At 32.7% G+C, this 12,044-nt stretch overlaps 1 protein-coding gene across 1 annotated transcript in view; it reads right to left on the minus strand.

Annotated features, from left to right (window-relative positions):
• LOC145680870 (uncharacterized) overlaps window positions 1-12,044 on the minus strand; it is a 232,258-nt gene that overhangs the window by 192,516 nt on the left and 27,698 nt on the right. The gene's annotated exons all lie outside the window — the stretch shown is intronic.

Here is a 12,044-nt window from a genome sequence, read left to right on the forward strand (position 1 = left end):
GAAAATAGGAGAAAAATAAATTCATAGTGATTCATCATCGTCTCATAATGACGTATAGTGGGGTATTTTATAAGTGAAGGGGTCAGACTACTAAAAATGACATAAAAGCTAACCATTTTCCTTTTCCCGTTTTTCGTAAGTGAAAAGAGATAATGAAATGTAACTTACCACAGTAATAGATAATGTTATCCTACACCTGAAAATACGAATCAAAAGAACTTTCTATTATAGCCGAAATTACACTGTGACTAGAATATGAATTTATTTTTCTAGGTTAAGGCAGCGACTAGAAAAAATGAACTCAACGGTAATTGATGACTTGTCATCTTGTCTTGGCTCCTTGTTAACTACATTTTAAATAATATTTGTGTTTATTTTGTAATAAACAGAAAGTTATTAAAATTACACTTTCTGTTTATTACAAAATAAATACAAATGATATTTAAAAAGTAATTAACAAGGAGCCAAGATAAGTCATCAATTACCGTTGAGTTCATTTTTCTAGTCGCTGCCTTACACTAGATTTTTGAGTAATTCATATTCTGGCCACACTGTAATCTCTGTGGATGGCAACATTGAGAACTCTTTTGACTCGTAGGTTTTGTGGTGTAGAATAACATTATCTATTATTGTGGTAAGTTACACTTCATTATTTCTTTTCAGTTATGAAAAACGGGCAAAAGAAAAATCGTTAGCTTTTATATCATTTTTAGTTATCTGCCCTCTTAATATGCACAGTTAAAAAAATACAGTATATTTGAGAAAACAGCAAAGGATTGATTTTTTTGAAATCTACCACAGATATCCTTTACTTACCATCCACATTTCCATAATTAATTTTTTGAAAAGTACTTGTATTTAGTCTAAGCATATTGGATTCATAATATACATGGACAACTTCATTTGCTTATATATTTCTAAAACGATAAATTTGATTAAACCTTATAAGAACTTGTTGGCTATAAACTGTATATTTTCACCGAGACACAACAAAATGAACAAAATAATAGACACCCATGTAATGTAAATGTAATTTTTCTGAGTTAGTAGCACTCAACATTTTTGCACTGCAAGTGTACTGTGTTAGTACTGTATTGACTGATACGTAGTAGTACGCAAGGGGAAAAGAAAAATGTTCATATTTGCAATAGGCCAAACGTTGAAGGTGTAAAGTGAAAGACCTTTCCACTTTTCAAGGAAGGGAAATTACCAGTGCGCGGTTAGTTGGAGAAAATGTACCTAAAACTGCCATGTTACCTACAAAGATAACCTACGTTTCAATGAAGCTATAATTCATAGGAAAATAAAATGATTCTTGAGTAGAGAATCTGAAATCCTAAATTGTCTATGTAGAAAACCTAAAAGAATGTGATACTCGGAAAGTTCTGCAAGTTATTTAATTTCCCTGTAGTCGCAAATTACAGCATACACTTTATTATTCTACTGTAATGGGAAAATGCTGAATTTACTTTAATCTAAACTCTTGGTGCAACAGTCCTTAGAGACCGAGGACAGTACGCTTGAGACATTCGGTGCTTTTGAGGTGATGTGTAGTCAGCACATCCTTTCTTCCTTCCTTGCTCTTAATGTTGGTTTTCTAAACCGGTTCCCTTGAAGTAACTTCCCAATTGCTCTCACGATGCTAGGTACACGCCGCGCTATCAACATCTGATGAGTACAAATGACCAGCCATTGTTCCTTGGACCAAGAACGGTACTGCTTGACTTCGCTAATCTCATGAGAAGCGATATTCCAGTAAGATTAGAGCTACACTACAAATTTGTCTAACATAAGTAAAATTTAATGAAAGCTCGAAAAAAGATAAAATAAAAAAAAAAACAGTGACTTCCTGATGAAGTACATCTTTACAAAGTCAACACCTCTACATAGGCCTAAGTATTCGATTTTAAATAAAAGTAATCATATTGTCTCCAACGACATTTAGCCAATAAATTGTAAATAAATCATGCACAAGATTAACAGTTATCCAACAAATTATTTGTATTTATTATAATACTAGGAATGTAATAAATTCCTCCTTTTCCAAACAATCTTGATAATGAAGTTAAACCGGGAAAAGATTCAGAAGTGTTAACGTACACATGCTAAAAGAAAGATAAAATAAGGTAAGCGCACTTAAGAAGTTAGCGAGATTAATACTATCGCAGCGAAGTGAAGTGAGGCATGTGGAGAGAAAGAAGTAACAGTTTTATATATGTATGTATTTTGACGTATAAGCATAGATTGAGTAGACAAGCAGGTGGTAAGGAAGGAAAAGAATTTTGTTAAGTGTGTAACAACCTCTTTCTACGTGTTTACCCAGCAGTTTAAAGAAGTGCGGTCAATGATAAGCAAATGAATAAAATGATATAAGCAAAAACCTTGCTTAAGACGTAATATTAAAAAAAAAGAAACAGAAATACTTTCCAAATTAAGGTCAAACATGTCTAATGATGTTTTCTGTTTACATTAGGTCTTTAAAACTAATAGGATATTAAAAGAAATGTTTTTATCCTACGCTTGATTTGTTAATGTACTTTGGAGTGATCAAACAAATTGTCAACAGGTATTACGAAGAGGAGATATTAAGTCTGTAAAATTAAACAGAGTAATACACAAATTGATGCTTGAGTATTTTAAAAAGGTAGGGAATATTAAACCAAAGAATAAAAGTAGTGCAAATCAGAAGGTCCTAGGTATGATCTAGAATTAATTCTTTCAGTTGGTGTTTTCTTGCTGAAGTGAAATAATTTGATGGGGACAAGGAGGAGCAAAATACTTCCTTTCAACCACAAATTTAAGAATTATAGCCTATTTCACTACTTAGAAAATAATATCCATTTGAGCGTTTAATTTATTTTGTCTAAAAGTACTCCTGTGAGTGATATTCCTTGTTACTTTTTTTTAAAGAAAAATGTAGGTGCGTTTTGAGTAAAGAAAATATAATATTTAATATATTCATCCATTCAATGTCATCTATTACTAAATTTGGGTATGTGCGTTACATATGCTATTCTTGACCTTCAGATATCCCACGACAAACAAAAGCGTACATTTTTAATCACACAATACACAAAAAAGTTTCACGTTCAAATTTGACGCTACTTTACCATTTTTCTAATATTTAAATTTATAGGCCTACACTTGAAATATCTAGAAATTTTATAAATTTCCGATTTTTCGCTTATGTTTGATAAATATAGTTTTATTTCAAGTTGAATTTTTCAAACAAAATTGTAAGATAGTGTTAACTTCGGTTTGATTAGTGTGAAGAGGTGAAATGAATGTAAATTCTCAGGGAAGAAGGGAGAAAGTGACTAAAGTGAGTAAAATAAAGCTTTCTTCAGATGAAAGAAAGAAATTATCGCAACGCTGGTGAAATTATATTACAATGTGCGTTGCCTGCGTAATCGTGTTGAACGTAGATCAAAGAGAGTACAATACGCAGAGATGATTTTGAGTATACTCTTTGGACATGAGGAGAGAAAACAACTGTGGTGAAAAATATAGGCTATCACCGAATTTCTGCAAAGAAAAAATACTCCCCTTTGGCATGGGAGACCCGGGTTTGATTCCCGGCAGGAGCTCATGTGGTTCAGATTCCACGTTAATCAGTAGGTCCAGGTCTCATATAGCCTCGCTGCTAAAAGGGACGCTGAACTAAAATCAACTCAACTCAACTCAACAAAAAAATACTCCCGTTTCTATATAAAATATCTGAAACGGGATAATAATCAAAAGTAATCTTAAATTGTCTTATGGTAGAAGTTGAACGCCAAAATGTGTAAGGACTACAGAACCATTAATCGTGAGCTGTATGTAAAAAGAGGGATATAAATCCTTAAGCATACTTTTAAAGAAAATAGAGGAAAAGGAACTTTTTTATAAACCTAAAAATTGATACTGTATGATACCCATGCCAACTATAAATAGTAGGTTACCGTGAACACAAAATGGCTAAGAAACCATGGGTTACAAAACAGAGTTAAAGAAAATGAGGGAAAAGAAGACGTGGAAACAGGTTAATACAGAAGAGGGCAGAAAGATATACAGGAAGTTAAACAACGAGTTCTGAAGGGGAAGAGACAGAGCAAGAGAAGAGACTTACAGAAGAAAATGCGAGGAAATAGAATAATTAAAAATTGGGAAATATGAGGAAATCTACGACGAAGTGAAATCTAAGGAACTTCGGAGGAAACAAGAGTGTATTACAATGGAAAGTAAGAATGGAAAAGTAGTCAGCAAGAGAAATGAAGTCTTCGGAAGATGGAAAGAATATGTTAAGAACTTATATAACAGTAGAGATAGACCGTGTGAGATAGAGGTTGAAGTAGAAAATTAAGTACGTGAGGGTGATAAAGGTTTAGTGCTCTTCGAAATGAGTTTAAAAAGGACTACATCAAAGATTAGGAATAGAAGAGCAACCGCGATAGATAATATACCAATCGAATTCATTTGGAATATGGGAGACAAAGGCAAGGAAAAATTATTCTGACTCTACAATGACATATGAAACAGGAGAGAAACCCAAAGACTTCCTGAAGACGATCATAATACCCACGGCTAAAAAATTGAACCCAGAGGGATGTGAAAATTAGAGAACTAGTTATCTCATATTGCATGCAGCAAAAAATTTGAATCGAATGCTGAACAGAAGCTTGTATGGAACAACAAATCAAGAAGTTTAGGAGGAATAGTTCAGGAGATTTAGGAGAGATAAGAGCACAAGAGATACAATTGGATTATTAAGAGGGATCGGTGAAAGGTTATGAAAAAGGTGAAAGAAGAGTAATAAGAAACATATACGAAGCAACAAGTAAGTTAAAAGAGGGAGGAAGTAACAGAGGAGAGTGTAATTCAAAGGGGAGTCGACAGGGGTGCTGTTTCTCGCCAACAATATTTAATATCTATTTAGAAAAGTAAGTCTGTTGAAAAAGAGCCTACATAATAAAGATGGCCTTTCGGCAGAAGTTAGAGTAATTAGGTGTATACGGTTTGCAGATGATATACCGTTTGTTGCGAAATGTGAATAGAAAATCAATAAGATGTTAGGAAACTTGAGTAAAAGCTGTGAAGAATACGGGATGAAAACAAATGTTAAAAAGACAAAAGACATGCTGATTAGAACGAAGCGGTCGGTATCAGATATAGAAGTAGGAAGGGAGAAGAGAGTGCAGGTGACTAGTTTTCGATATCTGGGTAGTATTATTAGTGATGATATGAAGTGAGAATGTGAAATGAAAGAAGCCTTTAGGAGAAAGAAAAATCTATTATGTGGGACGTTGAATAAAGAGTTGAGAAAATAATTTATAAAATTCTTCGTGTGGAGTATTTTACTGTATGGGGCAGAAACATGGACATTACTCAAAAATGATTAAAAACGACTACGAATGAGATGGTGTTAGAAATGATGAGGAAGAAGAAATCAATTTTAAATATTATTGAGAAAAGGAAGAGAAACTTGTTGGGACATTGGTTAAGAAAGACCTGTATCATGAGAGACATGCTACATGGTATGGCAGCAGGAAAGAGAGTGAGGGAGCGATAGAGACTACAATATTGATGGACCATGTCAAAACAGCAAAACCGTACGTGAAGACGAAGAGGATAGATGTAGAGAATGGCGCCCATCAAGGGGGATCAAGGTGGGGTGCTTGCCCCCTAGAGAAAAATGTACTCCGGAATATCGAAAACCCTATAGAATTTTTAGAATAGTTACAGCAAAATTTGAAACTATATTTGAAATGTCGCTTTTTCTTGCTCCCACCTTGGAAACCACAACATGGGCGCCCTTGGCTGTAGATGATAAAGGATGGAAGCTTCTAAGTTGCGGCAAGTGACCTGCCAATAATAGCAGAATACCTATGATGATGACTAAATTTACTTTGTGATTTCTACGAAAAAAATCTTCCTCTTTGTTTAGGAAAAGTATATCGCGTAATCGGGCAGTTCATCCCATGGATTCAGAAATCGTTAAAGGTCAATTTGACATAATAATAATAATAATAATAATAATAATAATAATAATAATAATAATAATAATAATAATAATAATAATAATAATAATAATAATAATAATAATAATAATATGGAAATGTTCCTTTTTGAAAAATAGTACCCTCAAATATTAGTACATATTATGATGTGAATTCAGAAAGTAAGGATTGCAATATAGGCCTATGTCTAAGCTGATCTTTCTTGTATAGTACATGAAATACATACATGTTCTGCTATGCGGCCAAATTATGCCAAGCAAGTGGTGATCAATGTAATTCTATTTATTGTATCTTCAACAACATGCCAGTCCTTATTTGTAGTTTAAGGACTATATACAAATAATTTTATATAGATATACAAAATTCAAGGGATTATTTGTTTATCTCACAATACATTTACATTATCTTCCAAGTTACGTTTGGTTTATGCTCCTGAGCCAGAAAAACCAGCACGTAAAATAATTTTTTTTAAACGTAACTCTACAACTCATTGCAACTACATACGGACCAAAAAGTTGAGTTTTATTACCAATAATGCAGTTATCTTGAAGAGAGCAAACTCAATACTATTCAATTTGCAGAATAATTATATATACATAGAAATTTCTGTAAATCTCTGAAGAGGAACGTTGGAATGGTATCTTTGTAAAGTTCTAACTATATTATCTCCACGTTTCATTATTTATTGCTAATAAATAGTTCTCAATGCAAAATAGCCTAACTGATCTGTATGAAACCACATGAATGCATAAACTTTACAATATTTCCAGCATTTAAGGGGAAAGAAATGATCAACTATGAAACATATAGAAATTCAGTAAATCTCGTTGAGCTAAGTAAAATAATACTGGTAAGTGTAAATTCTCATTCGTAGTTTCCGAGAAAAATGGAGAAATAACGATTTTATTTGTACACCTTAAAATTGATGCTGTACGATAATAAAGCCATCTATTAAGATGAAATTGATAGTGAAGTATATATTGGTCATGGTTTCCACTACGACACTAGCTAAATGATAGTATGTAGTACGGTTGATGAGATATAGCCCAAAATTGTAATCAATGCTCAATGGCTAATGAGATATACCCCAAAATTATGATCAACTCTTAATGGCTAATAAGAAATGGCTTAAATTTATGTTCAACTCAGAATGGCTAATGAGATATAGCCCAAAATTATGATCCACTCTTAATGGCTAATGAGATATAGCCCAAAATTATGATCAACTCTTAATGGCTAATGAGATATAGCCCAAAATAATGATTAACTCTTTAAGTTTTTTTTTTATTATAACATTGTTCAAAAATAAGGCATATACCAATCTATAGATCACGTGAAGTTGAACAAAATGACAGGTTTATGAGTAAACTTTCATATGTAGTTTTTGAGAAAATCGAGGGAAAGGCATTTCTATATAAAATCTCAAGTGTATGTTGTTTGTTGTCAGCCTGAAGCAATTGTTAGTTTTAATTCTGCTCAAATATGTTTCTTTAGTTATGTATGTAAACATATATTATTATTAAGTAGTAATTAGATCTATTGTGGTTTTCTTTCTTCTAACAATGACAAACATACTTTGAAATTAGTATAATTACAACAAATTATAATGAATCACTTCATATTAACATTTACCGTGATTTCATATTACACTGGATGGTAATATAACGAGACTATGGCAGCTCATTTGTCAGTGATTCACTGTAATTTTACTACAATGTCTTACAATGTACATTGCAAGTCTGAACAGTGCTCTTTTTCTTAAAAATTGTCGTTACTCACCATGTATATCTTACTCTGTGCATTATGATTGATTGCAAAAGAAAGCGTCAAAACCTCAATATACAGGAGAAATTTTATTTTTTTATTATTATTATTATTTTTGGATTTAAACGTACCACGATTATGCACCGAAGCTAAGGGAGACCGAAATAGAAGAAATCATATACTGCAATATACAGTAAGATCTTTTATAATCGATTTCCAACTAATCGGCAATACCAAACCAACCGCACTTTTATATTCTTTGTCGATTAGCCTTGGGCAGGCAAGTCCAGAATGAACGCTTCATATAATAGCTTACTTTAAATGGCTCATTGACTAAGAAATATCATGTAGGCTCTTTTGGCATGTTATGCAGCAGGAACTCCCGTCAACAAAGTTCATTCGCAAATAGTACAGCCGCAGTACTAAGTTTACATCAATACTTTTTAAAATCGTTGTTCACGTGGTGCCGCTACGGCTGGTCCCGTAAGACGCAAGAGAAATGCTTTCACGCTTAAATTAAAACTTGAATTTCTGGAGAAAATTCAGAATGGAATCATCACATAGAAATTTATGTCTTATTTGTGTGGTATGTATCCAATTATCCGAAAAAATCTCGTATCAAAAAATGGCGAAGTCCAGTCGGTGCCGGATACGAGAGAGCTTACTGTATTGATAGTATTACCTTTTAATTAGGCTACACATAATATACTTTTGTTCCAATCTTCAAGTTGATATAAATTTATATATTCATTTCATAAATACAATAATTTTTAAAATGGCTAGAGAAAGCACGATTCTTTAAAACAAAACCGTCCCGGTACTACGTACCAATGCAGACCGCCAAAAAAAGGGGATGGCACTGGTTCTGTAATAAGAGAACTATAGAATTAACCAAAATGGAAATTACACAAAATTCGTTTTAAATGTAGAATATATGAAGCTAGCACAGAGAGTTTTTTTCTTAAAATAAAAAGAAGTATCGCAAATGCAGTCATGCGACTTTGTTTGGCAATAGGAGGTTTGTCGGTCACGTTGTGTGAAAAATACTCGTTTATAACGTGGAAACTTCTCAAAGACTCCATGCAACCGTCTTCTTTCCTCTTCTCCCTGTTTTTTTTTTGTTTCTCTAAGTAATCATTCACTGAAGTTCTTTTTTCCTTCATTTACGCGTTTCGTCTGTTTTTCCTTCTTAATATAAGTATTCATGATTCGGAAGAGGAAGAGCCGATCTGAAAATTCCCATATCGTTAAAATACTTTGTTTTATATGCATTTTTTCTATTAATATGTTGAAAGATTTTTTTCTGTATTAACGTATGTAGCTGCGTATGTGTGGATCTACTTACATAAGAATGTGTGAAAAGAATAAAATATGAGTAATTACACAGAAGTTTTAGTCACCAGAGGTATTAATTTTGGGGGGAGGGGTTGATTCACCAACAATACCAGCTCATACGACCAATAAGGATATCCAAATGGGAAAACTGATACTTTTTCTACTTTTTGATATTTGCTATCCATTATCTCGTCATTAATAACTAATTAAACTTTACATACTGTAATCCTGGCTAATTTATGTACAGCCTTGTTAAAAAAAAATTGGATACCCACCTCTCTTTGAAGCCCCTGCACTCTTATCTACAGTTGGAATGTAATCAAACACATTAGAATTTTAGAGCCAAGGTCTTTGAATTTTCTATGTGCGATTGCTAAACAAAATGGATGGTCAAGGTGTTTTGAACGAGACTCAAGTCACGCTAAAAATAACATTAAAAACAAGAGAATCCAGTAAATTTCCCAGTTGCGAAAAACAATGGATCTTCATTAATATTTAAAGCAATTTTTTATTATAAGTACAAAATGCATTAACAATATAGCTAATCCACTGTCTCATCATTTACTTTTTATATGAGTAATATAAAAAATATGAGTAATTACACATAATTTTTTAATCACCAAGTGTGTTAAATGTTTGGTTGATTCATTACCAATGCTCGATCGGGAGACAAATGAGGATATCCAAATAGGGAAAATATTTAATAAGTTATATTTTTTTATGCAATATTCCTTTTTCCTCTATGTTTAGTAAAGTCTGTTTGCAGTGTTTTTGTTTGAAACTGTAATTAGAAAATTTTTGTGGCCCTCAACTAGGGTATCCAAGGCACGCATACCATAATATTTCATATGTTTATTGAGATTCTCATAATCTATCTAATTCGAAGTTTGGTCAATATTTGATAGGTTTCATCGATTGCGTGCGGCATTGTCCTTGCGATCGATTTTTTAAACAAAAAAGTCAAATATAGAACAAAAAGGTAATTTATCAAATAAAAATAACGTAAACAGCAAGAAAAATTAGGTAATTTTATTTATAAATACGAATAATTTAAGGAGAAGAAAAATTAAGGTAAGTTTATATGTAAAAATAACACAAGAAGTCATAGAAAGAAACAAGGTAGTTTTATAGATGAACTTCGACATCTGAACTTGGTACTGCCAGCAGAGGGTGCTATTTCAGGTGACAGACTGAGCTATAGATATTGTTTTTTATTTATAAAAGTAGAGATACCTATAAACTAATGTTTGCATCCTTATAAAGAAAACATTTTAATGATCACTTACTAAAATATAGTGTATTTTAGATTCACTTAATACATACACCACCAATCAAAATACAAATTTGTTTCCTATTTGGAATAAAAATACTTCGCTTAGTATTAACCATAATTTTTTAAGGTAAAGCTCTTTGTGGGCTGTAACACTGGAAACGTAGATCAGAATGAATGATGGACATATTTGGATTTTTATTTACCAGAGAAAAGAAATAGGACGATGAATTATATCTGAATAGTATTCGGATAACGGATAAAATTATATATAATCAATCGTCTATTGTCTGTAGGACCGATAGGGGAAGGTGAGGCACGTTGCAACAGCGCTTTTTCTGCTTTAGCGTTGGCTCCACTGTGTTGCATTGTGGCGTGGTGGCGTGTTTGAATACGAAATGGAAGAGGTCTCTTGTGATCAGTTGAACAACGGAGGTCAAAAATTGTTGTAGAATTAGCGGGCAAAAGTTTGTTTTTTGTAGAGGTAAGTATTTTTTTTTAACTTTTGTATTTCTTTACCACATCTTACACATATCTAACAACAGTAAGTAACATGTAGTACCCAAATAGTGTCACAACTGAAGTATAATTACATTATATTTCTGTTCCCGTGTTACCTGCTATTTACTAGCGAGGAAAGGTACAAACATGTCGATGGTGTAAATTCCAACATCTGTTGCAACATGCCCCATGGAATTGAAAAAGGTATTTTTGTCGGTTAAGCATTGTTATATGCACAGTTGTTGTTGGTTATTAAACAAAGGTTATTATTATTATTATTATTATTATTATTATTATTATTATTATTATTATTATTATTATTATTATTATTATTATTATTATTATTATTATTATTATTATAGGACAATAATGATGTCTTATTGGTTGCAGTGCCAAGTAGTAGTTGTTTCCCTTCATCTTCTCAGTTAGAACTTCTATTCAGACTGCAGGTCAAAGTGAGCCAAAAGCTGGACCTCGAAAACTGACAGCTCAAAAAAGGAAGAGATGTGCTATTCTCACAGACACTTCAGGAAAAAGTGCTATCGAAATAGAAAAGAAGTGTCTCAAATAGGCGAAAATGTGAAATAAGTAGCTAAGAAGAATTTATCAAGTCCTTCCACAGAAGATTGTATCTGTTTGGTTTATGAAGAACCGTATGAAGAACAGGATGCAGAAGAAGACTGCATATACGTTGTGAGAAGTGGTCTCATTGGTTGAGTGCCGATTGAAAGTAGATTTGAAAGCTAGATTGGAACTAGATTTGAACCAAGTTCGATTGTTGCAACTTATCCCAGATGGTGTTGCAATTTACCCCATGGGTGGAGCAAGTGTCAACAGTCGGACTTAGTTTAAAATGTTGGTGCTATCAAATGTACCGTTCGATTTTTTGCGCTTATATTTTTTTGGTATGTAGCTAAGACATGAGCCTTTTAGTCCACCAATATAGTTTTCGTATCTATAATAGTTTTCGACTAAAAAACTCAGACCTGAAAAGTGTTGCAACCCGCCCACCTTCCCCTATCCGTAGGACCGATTATCACAAAATTATCTAGATGATCGTTATTGCTGGAAAAAAGCCACAAAAACAGGGAGAGAAAGATAGAAGAGAGTTTTAAATTTTAATAGCAAACTCTTGTAGAAGTTAAAGGGCACTGTTATTTTTGCTCTAACGCTAACCA

The sequence above is a fragment of the Thermobia domestica genome, chromosome 3 (assembly GCF_964235325.1).
Source record: "Thermobia domestica chromosome 3, izTheDome1.hap1.1, whole genome shotgun sequence".
Lineage (NCBI taxonomy): Eukaryota > Metazoa > Arthropoda > Insecta > Zygentoma > Lepismatidae > Thermobia > Thermobia domestica.